The sequence below is a fragment of the Equus asinus genome, chromosome 3, assembly GCF_041296235.1.
Source record: "Equus asinus isolate D_3611 breed Donkey chromosome 3, EquAss-T2T_v2, whole genome shotgun sequence".
Lineage (NCBI taxonomy): Eukaryota > Metazoa > Chordata > Mammalia > Perissodactyla > Equidae > Equus > Equus asinus.
Window position 1 is genome coordinate 135,168,840 of NC_091792.1, and position 17,455 is coordinate 135,186,294.

General features: G+C 35.5%; 1 long non-coding RNA gene across 8 annotated transcripts in view; it reads right to left on the reverse strand.

Annotated features, from left to right (window-relative positions):
• LOC139044881 (uncharacterized) overlaps positions 1-17,455 on the reverse strand; it is a 123,243-nt gene that overhangs the window by 15,508 nt on the left and 90,280 nt on the right. For 4 of the 8 annotated variants that reach the window (XR_011502280.1, XR_011502285.1, XR_011502283.1 and 1 more), the window contains 3 exons: positions 14,097-14,278; positions 9,725-9,792; positions 9,064-9,168 (listed from right to left, as the gene is read on the reverse strand). This is a non-coding gene — a long non-coding RNA (uncharacterized lncRNA). Of the gene's footprint in view, positions 1-9,063; positions 9,169-9,618; positions 9,793-14,096; positions 14,279-17,455 lie in introns of all 8 variants that reach the window. The other 4 variants (XR_011502284.1, XR_011502281.1, XR_011502286.1 and 1 more) reach the window with 3 other exon arrangements.

Consider the following 17,455-nt stretch of genomic DNA (forward strand, 5'->3'; position numbering starts at 1 on the left):
TTTTGTTAGAACCTAGTTTCTGACTTCATACCCCTGCTCTCTGAGCATTATGATGCTACAAAAATGTAAGTGATCAGTTTTTTAGTAGAGTGCTTCCAATAGATTACGATGTTTCAATGTATGAATTTCTTCCTTGATGAATGAGTCTTTTCATCTAAAGAGAGGATACTAATTCGTACTATATTTTCCCCTAATCCCAAATGGCATGTGTTAGAACTAAAGTGCTTATTGATTTAAATTTCATTCCCTGTTTACTACGAAATAGAAAATAGTCTTGTCATTGTTTTTGAAATATTGATGAAACAGAATAATGTAGGCATGAAAAAAGTAACTTTATGGAAGCTCTCTAGTAAAATTTAATGTATCCTTAATGAAAAAGATGAATTAGAAAGTGTGACCATATGGCTTCTATGCACCTGTGCTCATCAGCATGTGCGTATAAGGGGAAATGCCAATACTTCATAATAACAATTTTATAGGAAGGGGAAAAGTTCAGCGCCTGTATATCAGCCACAATGCTATTATTTAAAGTATCTCCTGTTTAGGAGGGGGAAAATATCTCTTTGGAATCCCTTTTTCTCTGGAAAAACAATTCTAGATTTAGAGAGAAATTCTTCTTTGAAAAGCCATAGGTTAAGCAATTCTTAATACCTGTCATAGAGAAAATAATAGTGAGGGTGTCTAAAACCTTTGTAAATATAAATAATTTCATATACACGAGGCACAAATATTGGTTCCAGATTACTTCCAGGTTGTAGGTCTCACTGTCGCTTTAATTGTTCACCACCAAATATCAACATGATCCCCACTCATGATGTAGAGATGTCATTTTCTACTGCTTTTCCTAAATATTCCCTTTTCCTTTACTTTACTCTTCCTGTCATTTTATTAATATTATTATTCTTTTTGAAGAGCTTGAAGAGAAGTCAATCTCCGTTATGATTTGGAAGCTCCAACAAAGCAAACCTAGTCTCTAATTCCGAGTAAACAGCCAAGTGTGGCAATTCTCCTTTTCAAACCTTGGGTAGTCTACATGAGTGCAATCAAATGTGTCAGTTGGAAATCTCGCCTCACAGCTATTGAACAGATGGGTTTTAAGTGTTCATCCCCTTGAAGCGTCCTGAAAAGACAGTCTAGTTTGGTTGTTAAGAAAATAGTGTCTATGTCTGAGCACACCTAGGTGCTTTTCTTCAAGAACCCAATGAGGTTTTTGAAATTCACCCAAATGTTTGAAAAATCTGTAATGCTAAGAATAGTCTTTCATATATTTCATTGCTGAGTAGTAAATTACCACAATTTTAGCAATTTAAAATAATATGTATTTATTGTCTCACAATTTCTGTGTCAAGAGTTTTAATACATTTAATATAGAGCCTCTGCTCAGAGTCTCACCAAGCTAAAATCAAGGTGTCAGCAGACTAAATCCTCACTAGAAAGCGAATCTAGGGAGAAGTCCACTTCTAAGCTCCCTCAGATAGCTGGTAGAACTAATTCCCTTGCAGTGAAAGGAGGTCCAGTTGTTTGGCTAGCTGTTGGCCAGGGATCATTCTTAGCTCCTAGAGGCTACTCTCAGGTCCTTGCCATCCCTCTCACTTTTCAAATCTCTCTGGCTTTCCCTTCTGTGACCAGATCTTTCTGCTTCTACGAGGTTTGTGTGATTAGGTCACAATCATCAGGTAGAACTCTGTATTAGTCAGGGTTCTCTAAGGAAACACAACCAATAGGATAAATAAATAGATAATTTTTATGAGGAATTGGTTCACAAGATTATGGAGGCTGCAAAGTCCCATGATTTGTCATCTGCAAGTTGGAGACCCAGGGAGCTGGTGGGTCTAAAGGCCTGAGAACTAGGAAAGTTGGTGTAAATCCAGCTTGAGCAAAGGAACAGATCTATCTCTCAGCTCAAACTGGCAGAGAGGAAACAAAAAGGGATGAATTCTTCCTTCCTGAGTTTTTTGGTTCTATTTGGAACTGGATGATACCCACACACATTGAGGAGGGCAAAGTATTTAGTGAGTCCCTGATTCAAATGCTAATTTCAATCAGAAGCACCATCACAGACCCACACAAAAAACTACGTAATCTGGGGACCCCTTGGCCCAGTCAAATTGACACAAAAAATTAACCATCACAAACTCAGTATCTTAAAGTAAACCATGCCATATAATATAACATAATCATGGCAGTAAAATCCATCATACTCTTAGTCCCAGGGATTATGCAAGGCATATACCCCAAAGGTGAGAAATAATGGGGAACATCTTAGAATTGTACCTATATCATGTATGGATCAATTATTTCTATGAATAGAAGTTTAGTTTTAATCCATTTGTTTTACTTCACTCCATAAAAGAGGAACTCAAAAGAAACAAGAAACAAAAATTATCTATAAAACTGACAGAGAAAGTAATCCCATTAACACCAGTGAGACCTACCCAGCACATCTTACTCTGCACGTGCGTGTGTGAACACATATCCACACATGCATCTTGGAGATATTAACATTTTTTAAATTACTATAGTCCAATTTTATATTGATTTAGATTCTCCATGTGTATTAGTATAATAATGTAAAACCAGAAAATGAAATAAATTCAACATTTATTTACAGTTTTCATTGCAAAGTTATAATTTAACTTTTCCTAAATGAAAAGTTACTGTATTTCTAAGTAACTGTTAATGGGGTATTATCTCATTAAAAATTTGCATTTTGGATTTCAGGTCCTACCCAGGTCAACCATATTCAGAATATGACCTAGGCGAAATTTCATATCTTCTGCAAGACTGACTTTACTCATATACAAATCTGGGACAACCAAGTTACATTGAGATATCAATAAAATAATATATGTAAATCACTTAACACAATATTTATATGGTAGAAAGAATTCTAACATGGTCCCTATGACCCCAGCCCATCTTGTGTGATTCCCTGCCTTTGAGTGTAGGGGATCTGTTTAGATGATGATATATCATTGTCCTGATTATGGCAAAGAGATTTTCCTGAAATAATCAAGGTACATAATACCTTGATTCATGTACCTGGATTCATGGACTTAAGATTCAACTCAGTCTAATCAGTTGAGTTAATAAAGAAGGAGAATATCTGAGCGGGCCTGACGAGATCAGATGGGGCCTTAGAATCAGGAGGTCACTTCAAGAATTCAGAGATATTCAAGGCTAACAGAGTCTATGGAGGGGACCAGGTGGCAAGGAGTTTTAGTTGCCTCTAGGAGCTGAGAATGAACTGTGTTTTCAAGCCAGCAAGTGAACTGCAGCCTCTGTCCTACAATCACAAGGAATTGCATTGTACCAACAATAATGTGAGCTTGAAAAAGAAATCTAAGCTCCAGACAGGCACAGAATCTGGCCAATACCTGGACCTCATCCTTTTAGGCCATGAGCACAGAATCCAATCACACATGCCTGGACTTTCAACCTACAAAATTGTTAGTCAATACACAGGTGTTGTTTTAAGCCATTAAGTTTGTAGTAATTTGTTACACAGCAATAGAAAACCAATACTCTTTAGCTCATATTATACATATAATGGATATTTTTATTATTACTATTGTCTTCCAAATTAATAATGGTGCTCACAATTTTTTTAGAAAACATAAAGTGGTCAAAAAGATTTTAGAAAACATAAACATTAGATTTTTTATATCTTAGTCAAACTCATCCCCAAGATTCCCTGCCACACATTTTGCATTTTACTCACACAATGGGCAAAAGAAGGATTGAAATTCATAAAAAAATATGAAATTTGTTAACTCAGTAGGACAATTTTTTGGCTTTAATTAGCTTCAAAGATTTTTGAGAACTAAAGTACCAGTTATTTCAAAAGTATGCTAGGAAATTGTTAAAGAAGGAGGAGGAGGAGGAGAAGGAGGAGGAAGGAGACAGAGGAGAAGCTATCACCATTGCCAGAGCCATGGCCACCTCCAAGGAAAGGAGATATAAACTAAGATACAGAGTACATTGAAAAAGCACAAAGTAAAGAAGAGAATTGGAATGAAATGGCTTGAAAAGTTGCTTCAGATTATGATCTTTGGGAATCTTCTATCAATAGCCTGTTTAAAACCCTTCAAAGTTTCCTTGTAGAAAATTTTCACTGTTTAACACATCAGCTCTTGAATGCCTTTCTATCTTCAGACTTTAGTTTCTTCCATGAAAGCTAAGCTTTAGCACACCAAAAGCCTTTGCTTGGTTACCTAAAAAAGCTGTTCTTTCTCAAATATCTATGCCCATTTAAAACCTTTTTCTCTGCCCTGAATGCATTATAAATTCCTATTTATTAAAAAAAATCTTCAACTCAACTATCATATCTTTTGAAAGTTTCTACAAATCCTAGAGGTAGAATTACTATTTTATATTTGAATTATGTAGTTAATAATGAATTACTATTATATATTGGAAATTTAGGGCTCATCATATTGAACTGTAATTATTTATTATTTTGTCTGTACCACCCCTTACAAGCATTCACCTTTGCACGATTATTATTTATCATGCTGTCTGACACATCAAGGAAGCCCTTTATAAATCCTTACTAAATTCATAATGAATGTTGAGGGAATTTATCTGCCTGTTAAATATCCATGGCATGTTATGTAATGTAGACATTACATAGAAACTTTCTAAAAGAAGTTGATAGATAAGCTTAAGTAAATGCTCTTTTACTTATCTTATTTTCCCCAAAGACAGACAATATATATTATTTTCTGATATTTTCCTTTTGCCCCAGATCCAGTACAATATGAGTTCTGTCATTTTCATAGAAACAGAGGGGTTATCTATTTTTGCTTTACATAAGAACACAAATTATCTAATTATCTATGATACTTTTTCATACAATGAATTTAAAGTTTATCTGAGTCCCAATTTTTTTCATTTCATCATATTCTGCAGCAATTTATAGTGCACGGAAAAGTAAGAAAATATGCCAGGAAAGGCACAGAATGTCATCATACAATGCCTAACAGAGTTTCAAGTTACATAAAGGCCCTATGCTATTAATAAAAGATATGACTATATGAAATAACAAGTACCCCAAGCTAGTTATTACTAACATCTAATATTTATATGCTGCTTTAAAGCTTACACAGGAGATTGTCATTGTCAAAGAAACTCAGAAATAGGAGGCAAGGTATCTGAGTTTGGGCCCCACGGCGGCCTCTGTTACTTTGAGCCTCGGTATCCTCACATGTAAAACAAGACAATAGATAGAGGAGTTTGATGATATTTTACAGCTAGAAAAGTGTGTGAATCTAACACTTTCTACATCTAGACACCCTCTAGAGTGTCTGGGGCATTTTATACAAATAACAAATGCACACTGGATATTTTTTTTTTCCTTCAGTTTCTTTTAGGTCAGTACCTCCTGGTCCAGCATTTTATCTGGTCTCATTCTTCCTAATTTATCAATCTTGACAACAGAGTCCCTTCATTAGATGAACTAATCACTCCAGTGATGGCATTGCCTCTGCTAGTAATACAGCTCCACTCTGGAAACCCCTCACACTTTCCTCTCTGAATGCAAGACTTCCTCTGCTGAGAGCCAGTCAGGCAAGTGGTGGTTAAATTGATCAACTTAGACAACTCTGGCAGAGCCAAGTCCCTCTTCAATTAAGAAGGAGTAAAGAACTTCATTTAGCATATCGGTACTCTATTTCATGCCTATCTACATATTTTACCAGTTTAATTCTTTTCTGCCATACATTTTTAATGTACAGCCTTCCAAAATTCAAAATAGATATAGATATAAAGATGGACAAAGAACTGTGTAGTAACTATCTTTAAAACTTTAGAAAATCTGTCCATAGATCATTTCAGTTATTAGAACGAGTTCTCAGAAATGAGGTAGATCCTTAATTTTGAGTTGATAATTAATTATTCAGTGAATGCAATTAGCTGGAACAAGACTTATTTATATTAACTTATTCCTTTCAGTTAATGCTATAGCAATAATTTGTCAATCTGCATCCTTACATGAGCTAGGTTGTTTAGTTTAGTGCTCTATACACAATAGGTGTCCACAGAATGTTAGCTGATGGTTAATTTTATATCAAAACTGCAGCAAGAGGACGAGGGTTAATATGGTATGTGTAACCCCATACAACTGTGTCTGAAAACTTACTGTTTGAGCAGATGATTGATTTGTGCCTAATTCACAAACTATAAGAGACAAACTAGTTGTTCTGAGCTATTAATTTCACTGAGATTTGTTTCCAGGTAGGAAAAAGTTTTTAATTGTTTTTAACACAATCTGTCAAAAGAGACTTTTTTTAAAACAAAAGCTATATTTATTGTGTTAATGCATATCACATTTATTCTGCTAACCCCACACACAGTATAATGGAATCTATTTAACTATTCATAAAATGGAATAATGCAATGATCTCTTAGGTCAAGCTTTGAACATTCAATGATAACAAAATTTTTCTTCAATATTTATTCAGTCCTTTTACCAATCCTTACATTGATCCTTCAAAACAGATTAGCAGAATAATGATTTCTATAATTACAGATATTTTGCCCCCAAAAACCTAAAAATCATACATCTTAGAACTGGAACTTTAAGGACTTTAGAAAACCATTAGGAAGGTTATACAGCTTACGTGTTTTAGTAGACAGTGATTGCTATCATTTAGAGTCCTCGAGGAGTGAATGTTTGAAAAAGAAATACTTGAATCTTTTAGTTCGGTGATTAGGGATTCAAAGTGAAGAAAAAAGCAACTGGAAACTAGAGAAATAATTAATCATTTTAGCCATCTTGACAGGGGTCATCTTCTCTATTGATTACAATCATGATTGAAGATATAGGTATTTCACAAGGTGTATTAGTTTGCTAATGATGCAATAACAAAATATCACAGAGTGGGTGGCTCAAACAACAGAAATTTCTTTTCTCACAGTTCTGGAGGCTGGAAGTCCAAGATCAAGGTGAGAGTAGTGTTGGTTTGTCCTGAGGACTTTTTCCTTGGCTTGTAGATGGCATCTTTTTCACTGTGTCCACACTTGGCTTTATCTCTGTGCACATGTGCCTTTCCCTGGTGTCTCTCCTTCTCCTATAAGGATGCTAGTCATATTGGGTTAGGACCCCACCCTAAAGTGAATACAGTCCCTTTAACCTAATCAGTTCTTTGAAACTTTATCTCTAAATATGGTTACATTCTGAGATACTGGAAGCTGGAATTTCAACGTACAAATTTTGGGGGGACTCAATTCAGCCCATAAGCAATGCATACTTAAGCTTTATACAGTTTATTAGCTTAACATTCTGAATCCCGTGTGGCCCTATACTGTGCCATGCTGAAGTGGAAGACACTCAGGCCTGGGTAAAAGAAGGCATGCCATCTAAATATTACTAGCTTTGAGACATAGAGTATTTAATATCTCTGACCCTCAGTTTTGTCATGGATAAAATTAACGTAATATCACCTTTAAATGTTGTTCAAAGATGATTAAGGATGAAACATGATCCTTGGTCAGAAATTCTATTGAAGATTAAAAGCTTTATACAAAGACAGCCATGATTATTATCAGCTACTTTTCTGACTCTCCCCATTCTAAACTTCGTTTGGTGGGAAAAAATGTATCTTTGTCCTGAACTTTATATTTCTTTTATAGAAAATTTTGGCTAATAGTCAGCTTTATGTTCAGCCTTTTCTTAATTATCAAGTTAATATATAATTAATACGCATAATATGTGATAATCATCAGGTTAATGATATTGAGCTTATTTGCTTAAGCGTGTTAACTTCCATATTTTATGTAGAGTTATATTGGACACTTTAATCTCAGTAGACATTGCCCTGGCTTTTCCTTGTTTGAAATAGATCTGAATCCAATTCTGTTATAATTAGCCCTTTTGTGATGAGTTTAACCATGAATTATTCTATAAAAAGTTGAATACAAACTTTGGAACTGATATTTTCCAGGGCATTTCCAATTGTAAGCAGTTTGTCCTTTTGTCAGACCATGAACTACTAAAGCATTAAATTGTGTCCTTTTTTAAAAATGTTAAATAGACTTTATTTTTTAGAATAGTTTTAGGTTCACAGAAGAATGAAGTGGAAAGTACAGAGAACTCCCATGTATCTTTTGCCCCCCACCACATGCACAGCCTCTCCGATTATCAACATCCCACATCAGAGTAGCACCTTTGTTGCAATTAAGGAACCTACATCGTCACATCATTATCACCCAAGTCCATAGTATACATTAGGGTTCACTCTTGGTGCTATACATTTTCTGGGTTTATACAAATGTAGAAAAACCTATATCCACTGTTATAGTATCACACAAGGCAGTTCAACTGCCCTAAAAATCTGTGCTTCACCTGTTCATCTCTCCCTTCCCCCTACACCCTGCTAACCACTGATTTTTTTTTAGTATCTGTAGTTTTACCTTTTCCAGAATGTTATATAGTTGGAATCATAAAGTATGTAGCTTTTTCAGATTGGCTTCTTTCACATAGCAATAAACATTTAAGGTTCCTCCATGTCTTTTCACTTGGTGTGTCCCTGCTTTCACTTTAAAAAATATGATCAGTATATTTGAGAACTTCCAAGCCATATCTTGATGGATTTCCCTAGAATGTGGGGTTTAGAAGTCTTTGGTGAATTTGGGAACCTCTTGAAACTATAGCCAACAGTCTATGGTATTATTTTGATGCATTTTTTTTCTATGATGAGGATCCATAGTTTTAACCAATGGATTCCCACTCCTGAAACCAAACTAAGAATCTAAAGCTTCCAGAATGAATGATCATGTTTTTTCTTGCAAGGAGCAACATGTGATAAAGGAGAGATTACAGGAAAATCTTGTTTCAAATTTTGGCTGCACAGCTTTTTTGAAATGTGATCCTGACACTGAAAAACTTAATGACTCCAGATTCCTCCCCTATGAAACTGAAGCAATAATCCTCCCTTGGAAGTGTTCTGTAAAGAACTTGAATGTACTTCACGTTCAATCAAGTTTAGTCACATTCCTTCTAATGGAGGTACATACATACTTCTCTTGAATTCATACTAAATTATTATTCAACTGTTGACTTACCGGGTAACTGTGTCTTTATTCAGAGTTTTTGTCCTTCAGTTTCTCTGAGTTCACATCTTGATTTTGGGGTGGTGGCTGATATTTGGGAAACGCTTAGTAACCATTCTAAAGTCATAAAGATAGGAAATATGAGAGTTGGAAAGGTAATTTAAAAGTTAGACATTTTTATGTCTTTATTTAGAAGATTTTACTCAATAATACTTGTTAAATGGAAAAACTATGTACCCTGCTTCTTTCACATCCCAACATACCATTTAAGGATCTGATTTCATAATTCTATTACTATTATTTTAAGATACTCCTACCTGAGGCATTTCCCTATTAGTCTGAATAATTAGAACTTGGCAAAGATCAAAAAATTTGTTTCTAGAAAATAAATAAATAATATTAAAATAGATTTTCCTCAAATAGAAATTAACTTTTTAAAGGAGCTGTCGAACTGAAGTAACTACAGACATCTGGAAAATCCTCTAGTGGGAAAAGAATAGTCCTCAGAAGTGATATTGAAATGTGCAAACGTTGGAAATAGAGAAAAGAAACTTGTTATATTCGTACCTGACATCGTAACTTTAGCTCATCAAGTTCCTCCTTCTCCTTTTGCTCAAAGTCAAAATGAAACAGAGAGATACGTAGCAATACAGCAGACCCAGGAGTACCTTACCTGCATTCCAGGTGACAGAAGAGGTGAAATCAGTAACTTCACTAAGTCACCCATCTGATCATACGAGTCTATGAGAAAATTGTATGATACAATAATTTGAATAAAACCAACCCACCTTAAAATAATTGTTTTAAATCTTCAACATTTTTATGTTTTAAATTTAATGAGATAACATCTGGCAAATTTTTCACAAACAAACTGTTTTTGGCATTCCAAGTAGGTTGACATATTTTATTCTAATAATTACCTGTTCAATTTCCTTGCTTTCAGCTAATTTGTTTTTAAGGCATTGGTATGAAAAGACCACTTCTACTCTTTTAATAAAGCCATGTACTTTTATTAGTCCAACAGAGACTTCTTACAGGTATATGTTTCATGAAACAGAATGTAAAAGCTCTGGAATTTTGAATTTCTCATTAATACATGGCTTCATTGCAAACAAAATGGATATACTGCAAGCAGATGCAAAGCCACTTAATTGTTCATCAACTATTGCATATTTTTTTTACAAAATAGTGTTTAAGACAATTTTGTGCATGGAAGTATAAAATCTAACAGAATCTATAGTGTAATATATAATCTATAGAATATATAAAATATAATGTAATTAAGTCATTATTTAGAAAAAATACTTTAAAAAATATTGAGGCAGGATGACAGGGGTTATCACATTTTGAACTAATTAAGATTTTTCGAAGTTTAAAATATATTTTATAAGCAAATTTTATCATCACTGTTTCAATAAATATAAAATATAAATGTGACCTTGACGTTTTAGACTCAATCACAATTTTAACTATATATTTTAAAATTTAGTGACTAAATTGTATTTGATCCATTAGAACTCCTTAATTATTATAACAAAGAAACAGCATTTTTTTCAAACACTTTCAAACTTTGACCCCAATATATAAGAAAATAATTGAAAGGTTTAGAACTGAAGTTTAGTATCCTTCCAGCCAGTACTTTGCTGAGCTTGTTCAATTCAACCAGTGTTCACTGAGAATTTAATAATGCTTTGTTCTGTGTTTTTCTCATATGGAAGAAACATAAGCTGAGGTCCCTGACCTCAAGGAGCTTATAAATTCATTGGAAAGATATAATTTATACACCTGAGTCAATTACCTGGAAATAGGAGGCAGGCTATGACAAGATGCAAAAGAAAGTGTTACTAAAGATGTTCTGGTTTATCACCTTACTTTTATCTGGACACTTGCAATCATCACTTCCTGTGCCCAGCCAGTTTCCACTAGAATCCATTCCAGATATTGCCACCACTCAGAAAATCTTTCTTAAATGCAGAACTCACCAGGAGTCTTCTGTTCAGATATTTTCAGTTTACTTGCACATTCTTCAGACTAAAAAAACTCACTAATTGTTTAGTCTGGAATATCCAGCTCTTCACCACTAACCCGCTTCCATCTTTCCAGCCTTTATCACCCACAAATTCATGCACAGACAAGCTCCAGTGCAAATTTTCTGTCCTCAACTGTCTTCATAGATACAATGTAGAAGATCTTAAGGATCTTCAGATCTTTTGATTCTACCTCTAGAATACTTCAATCCAACCAATTCTATCTGTCTCAATAACGTAACACTATTCCAAGCTGCTACCTTCTCTTCACTCTTGCTAGACCTGTCCCACCCCCAACAAATGTTTTCATCAACAAAATCTGAGATGCTATTTTTGTTTATTTATTTTGTTTTCTTATTATTTTTTTTTTTTTGCTTATTAAGACAGTTTGGGGGGGCAGTTTTAGATTCATAGCAAAACTGAATGGAAGGTATGGAGATTTCCCATATGCTCTTTGCCCCCACACAAGCATAGGCACTGCCATGATCAGTATCCAACAATAGGGTCCAAAGTACATAGTAGTTTACATTATGTTTCACTCTGTGGTGTATATTCTATGGGTACATAGTCTATATATAATGACTGTATCCATCATTATGGTATCATACAGAGAATTTTCACTGCCCTGAAAAGCCTCTATGCTCTGCCTATTCATCTTCTCCCCCTAACCGCTGGAAACTACTGATCTTTTTATTATCTCTATGTTTTTGCCTTTTCCAGAATGTCATATTGTTAGAATCACACAGTATGATATAGCCTTTTCAAATTGACTTCTTTCACTTAGTACTATGCATTTAAGGTTTCTCTATGACTTTTCATGTCTTGATAACTCATTTTTTAGCACTGAATGATATTCCATTATCTGGATGTACCACAGTTTATTTATCCATTAAGCTACAGAGGGACATCTTGGTTGCTTCCAAGTTTTGGCAATTACGAACGAAGCTGTTATGCACATCTGTGTGCAGGTTTTTGTGTGAAAGTAAATTTTCAAATGCGACCTCTTTGTAATGGCTGCTTTTAAGATTTTTTCAGCATCAGTTTTCATTAGTTAGTTTTTATTTTGTTAGTTTTCAACAATTTGACTAAGGTATGCGTACAATTTGTGTGTGTATGTCCCGCTTGGTTGAGGTTTCTAAGAACATCAGAAATTTTTATTATAAAATTATTAAAAAGTTTTCATTACAAACTTTTATGGTAAATTTTGTCCATTACATAATCAAAATATTTTTTTTCCAGCTCTACTCTCTCTTGACTTATTTTGGGTCCAATTACATCTATATTAGATTGCTTGATATTCCACCAAGATGGTGATTCTTTTTATTTTTTTTGTCTTTTGTTTCTCTCTATGCCTTATTTTAAAGGGTCTAATTTCCTGTTTCCAAATATACTGCTCTTATCTTTTGCTGATATAGCCACACAGTGAATTTCTAAACTTCAGATATCATGTCTTTATTTCTAAGATACATTTTGTTCTTCTAAAGATAACAAAGTGTCAATGTAGGTGTACTATGTTCATCAACTGTAACAAATGTACCACTCTGGAAGGAGATAATGGTAAGAGGAGAAGTTAGGCATTTGTGAGGGCAGAGGGTATACCAGAAATCTCTGTATCTTCCCCTCAATTTGCTGTGAACCTAAAACTGCTCAAAAAATAAAGTCTATTGAAAACAACAGCAAGAAAGCAACACACACAAAACACGCACTTTCCATGCTTCAAGTGTTTGGGCACTGCTAGCTGGATCTTCTCTGCTCAGAGTTTCACCAGGCTATAATCAACGACTTAGCTAGACTGTATTATCCCCTAGAGGCTTGATTAGGATAAGTATTTTCCTTCAAAAATTCATTTGGATGGTTGATAAAATTCATTTTCTTGAGATTTATGGCTGAGGTGATCTGAATTCTTACTGGATTTCAGCTGGAAGCCACAATCAGTAGTTGAGATTTCCCACAGTTCTATGACACTTTTTGTTTCTATAAGACATTTACTACATGGATGTTTTCTTCTTCAAGCCCAGGAAGACACACTCTCTGATCTCTTGGAAGACGTTAGCTGTCTTTAAAATGTCCATTTTATTAGATTATGCCCACCCATAATAATCTCCCCTTTGGCTAATTCAAAGTCAAATCATTTAAGGATTTTAATTGCATCTGCAAAATTTTTGCAACTTTGCCACATATGATAGCCCAGCCAAAAGAGTAACATTTATCATATTCACAGATCTCACTCACACTCAAAGGAATGGGATCATATAGGATTATACACCAGTGGGCGGAAATCTTGAGGGCTATCTGGAAATTCTACCCATCACAAAATTTTTGGTAACATTTAGAATAGCCCTGTGAAAGTTCTGGTTCCACATTTCTGTCATCTGTGTCAATACTAGATCTGTTGCTATTAGCTTTTTGGTTTTAAATTATTAAATGTCATATTTTCCTCCTTTTTCACATGTCAATTAATTCTTTATTGTGTACTGATGCTTATGGATGCTACATTGTTGAGTTTCTGCATTTGTTTTTTTCTCTCTTGAAAGACTGCTAGTTTTGTTCTGGCAATGAGTTAATTTGCTGGTTGATCAGCTTGATATTATCCAGTTTCATTTTTAGATTTTATTATGGGAAGTGTAGAGTAGACCTTAATCTACAGTTAGGTTAGTCTTACTTATAAGTTATGATGTTCTTGGGGTCCCAGCTAATTTTCTGGTGAGTTCAGTAAGGTATCTCCACTGTAGCTTATTGGATCTTCAACATTTCTCAGAATTGTACAATCTTCAAATCACCATTCAGCCCATAGCTTGTAACAGCTGTTCTCTGCTAGGCATCACAAAGTATCACCCTGTGCCTGAATAGAATACTATTTTCCCAAAGAGTCTATACTGATTTCTGGGTATGCATTTGTGTGTATTTCCCCTTACTTGATATTTCCTCACAAATTCCAGCTGTCCAGTCAACCCATATCTCCAATTTCAGATTCCTCTACCTATAATGTGAGCTGTTCTATGTTTGGGCTCCACTTACCAGAGACTTGATTTGAAAGAGTTCACTGGGCAAATATGGAACTCGTTTTCTGTTTGTCTTTCCTTAAGGATGCTTAAAAATAACAGTCTTTAGCCTTCTGTTGCCGAATACCTGGAAACAGATATTCTATATATTTTGTCCAGTTTTTTAGTTGTTCACATGTATGTTTGATAGTTATTCCTCTGCAAGTAAAAATTTAATACACATTTGTAAATGGCTATATAAATAAGAAGACAGTAGCCTATTGAAAGTGTCCAGGGAGAAATTAGATCCTTCTTAGTGTAAGTGCTTTTAAGAATATGAAAAAGATGAAATTTTAATAATAAAATGACTCATAAGCTAAAATTACAGAACTTACTGATTTGTTTCATGAGAAAATGGTAGAAGAGATAGAAGCCATATTATTTCAGGCTTTCTGGAATTATTGATGAAGTGTTTCTTAATAAAATAGGATATATTAAAAAAAAGAAATAATATTAGATGTAAGATAAAATATTTAAAGAAGACCAGAGATAAAAAGGGTAGGAGAGAATGAATATGGATAACCAAAAGTGAAAATTTAGAGAATCCAGGGTAAATAACTTAAATCATTGTATGATCAGTTTCTTCATTTAATACATACATGCAAAAATTGACAATGGTGCTGCACGTCCCGGAAAAGCTCATGGATACATTCAGTGTTTGCCAGTACCTTCCTATAATTATATTTTTACATTTTTCCAGGTTTTTAAACATTTTTGTTAAATATATTAGTCTAATAACAACTAGTCCTGCATAGCTAGAAGTGAAAATTTCTGCAACACTAATTTTTAACATTGATTCTTCTATAAATTTGTAAGATTGAATGAAAAAATTCTTCAAGAAGTCTCGAGTAATGTCAACGTCATGGCAGAGTGAGTTGTTCCCTTTGTCTCACCCCTCTAAGTTACAACCAGTTGGACATCCATCAAAAAAGGACTCCTTGCACAGTACACCAAAATGCCTGAGAGATCTGTGCATCTACACACCTGAAGGTGGATGGACTGAACCTCCAGGAGGCAGTGGAACTAGGGAAGTGGCACCCTCCACTTGCCCCAGTGGCAGTGATCTAAAATGTATATCCTCATACTGGTGCACATTGGTAAATAGAGGCTACAGGAACAGACATGGCACTTGTGGCTTAGCCCTCACCCCTGAGCAGTGGCAGATGGCACACACATGCTGAGGATTCAGGACACAGACTAGAGCTGGTGACCCAGCCTTCTTCCCTTCCCCCAGAAGGGGTGCTGGTGTTTCCAGCAGTGGGTTCATCACAGAAAACATGGGTTTTCCCAGCAGAGGTGGGGTGCTCTGACTTGAGGTTTCAAAAAGCAAAATGACACACTCCAGTCCCGAGAGGGTGCAAGACCAGCAACAACACTTGTGGCTTAACTCCTGCCCATCCCCTAGCAGGGGTAGGTGGGGCACCTGCAACCTGGTTTCAGGAGCCACAGCAGAGACTGTGACCCAGACCAGTAGAGCTGGTGCACCCCTGACACCAGCTCTACCAGCAGCAGGGGCTGCACACAAAACCCTGGACCCCTTGCAGTGACAGCAACACCAATGAACACAGACTTCCTGGAAGCAGTGCTGCCATCACCCCCAGATAACCTGGGAGCAGCAGCACAGGTGGTGCCTGGGGAAGCAGCACCCAAGCCCATGGAGAGCCCAGAGAGAGCCAGTGGGGGAACAGGAGACCCAGGTGACCCCAGAAGCAGCAGAAGTGCTCACAGCTTGAACCCATTTGTGACACCTGAGACTGCAGCAACGTCATAACCTGCAAGGCACCAGCAACCTCAAAGGCACAAGCAGTGCAAGGAGGGTACTGACAATGCCTCTAGTAGAGGCAGCGGAGGCTGCAAAGTGCAGGCTCTCAAATACAAACAGAAGCAGCTCAGACCCAAAGTAACCAAAGCCTTACCCAAATAAGAAAGATGTTTACCACTACAAATGTGCCGGCAGAGGAGCAACTCATCAAGTACCATGAAGAACTACAGTAACACAGAACAGAAAGAAAATGACAACACTCCATAAACCAAACTTGAAGTCACAGAAGATTACAGTCTAACTGACAGAGAATTCAAAATAGTTCTCACGAAGAAACTCAATGAGTTGCTCAGGAATAAAATGAATGAACAGAAGGAGTACTTCCCCCAAAAGTTGAAACTCTAAAAAAAAGCAAACAATTTGTGGAGAGGAAGAACATCATAACATGAAAAATAAAGTAGAAAGCATTGAAAATAGAGCAGACCATATGGAAGAAAGAATTAGTGAGCTCAAAGATAGAAATTTAGAATTGATTCAGGTGGAAGAGGAGAGAGAACTGAGATTTTTTTTTTTAAAATGAAGAAATTCTATGAGAAATATCTGACTCATTTAATAAATACTACATAAGGATAATGGGTATCCCAGAAAGAGAAGAGAGGGGGAAAGGAGCAGAGAGCTTATTCAAATAAATAATAGCTGAGAACTTCCCAAACATGGGGAAGGAACTGGATACACAAGTACGTGAAGTTCACAGAACTCCTAATTATCTCAACTCAAAAAGACCTTCTCCAGGCCTATTGTATTAAAACTGTCATAAGTCAATGACAAAGAAAGAATATTAAGGGAGGTTAGAGAGAAGAAAATAATTTACAAAGGAATCCCCATCAGGCTATCAGCGCATTTCTCAGCAGAAACTCTACAGGCCAGGAGATAGTGGAATAACATATTCAAAATATTGAAAAACAAAAACTATCAGCCAGGAATACTCTATCCAGCCAAGTAATTCTTTTTATATGAAGGAGAAATAAAGACTTTCCCAGACAAACAAAAGCTGAGGGAGTTCATCACCACTACACCTGTCTTACGAGAAATGTTGAAAGGAACCCTCCTACTTGAAACAGAAAGGCAAAGGTATACAAAGCTTTGAGCAAGGGGACAAACAGACAGACAGAATCAGAAAATTGCAGCCCTATATCAGAATAGGTTAGTAAACATTTAATTATAGCATAAAGGCTAAAGGACAAGAAAGTATCAAAAACAACTATATACACTTAATTTGGTAACAAATTTTACAACATAAAAATGAATAATTTGTGACAACAGAAACATAGGAGGAGAAGCAGAAAAGGATGGAACTTGCATAGGCTGGGGCGATGAGATGCATCATCAGGAAAAGGACTATCTCATCTATGAGATCTTTTATAAAACCTCACAGTAACCAAAAAACAAAAACTCTCAGGTATTCTTCATACCTGAGGACAATAAGGACCTAAGATATAAGGACTCAGAAAGATTAAAATAAAGAAAAAAAAAAACATTTGAGCAGTAACAGAAAACAGTTGATGTAGCTTTAC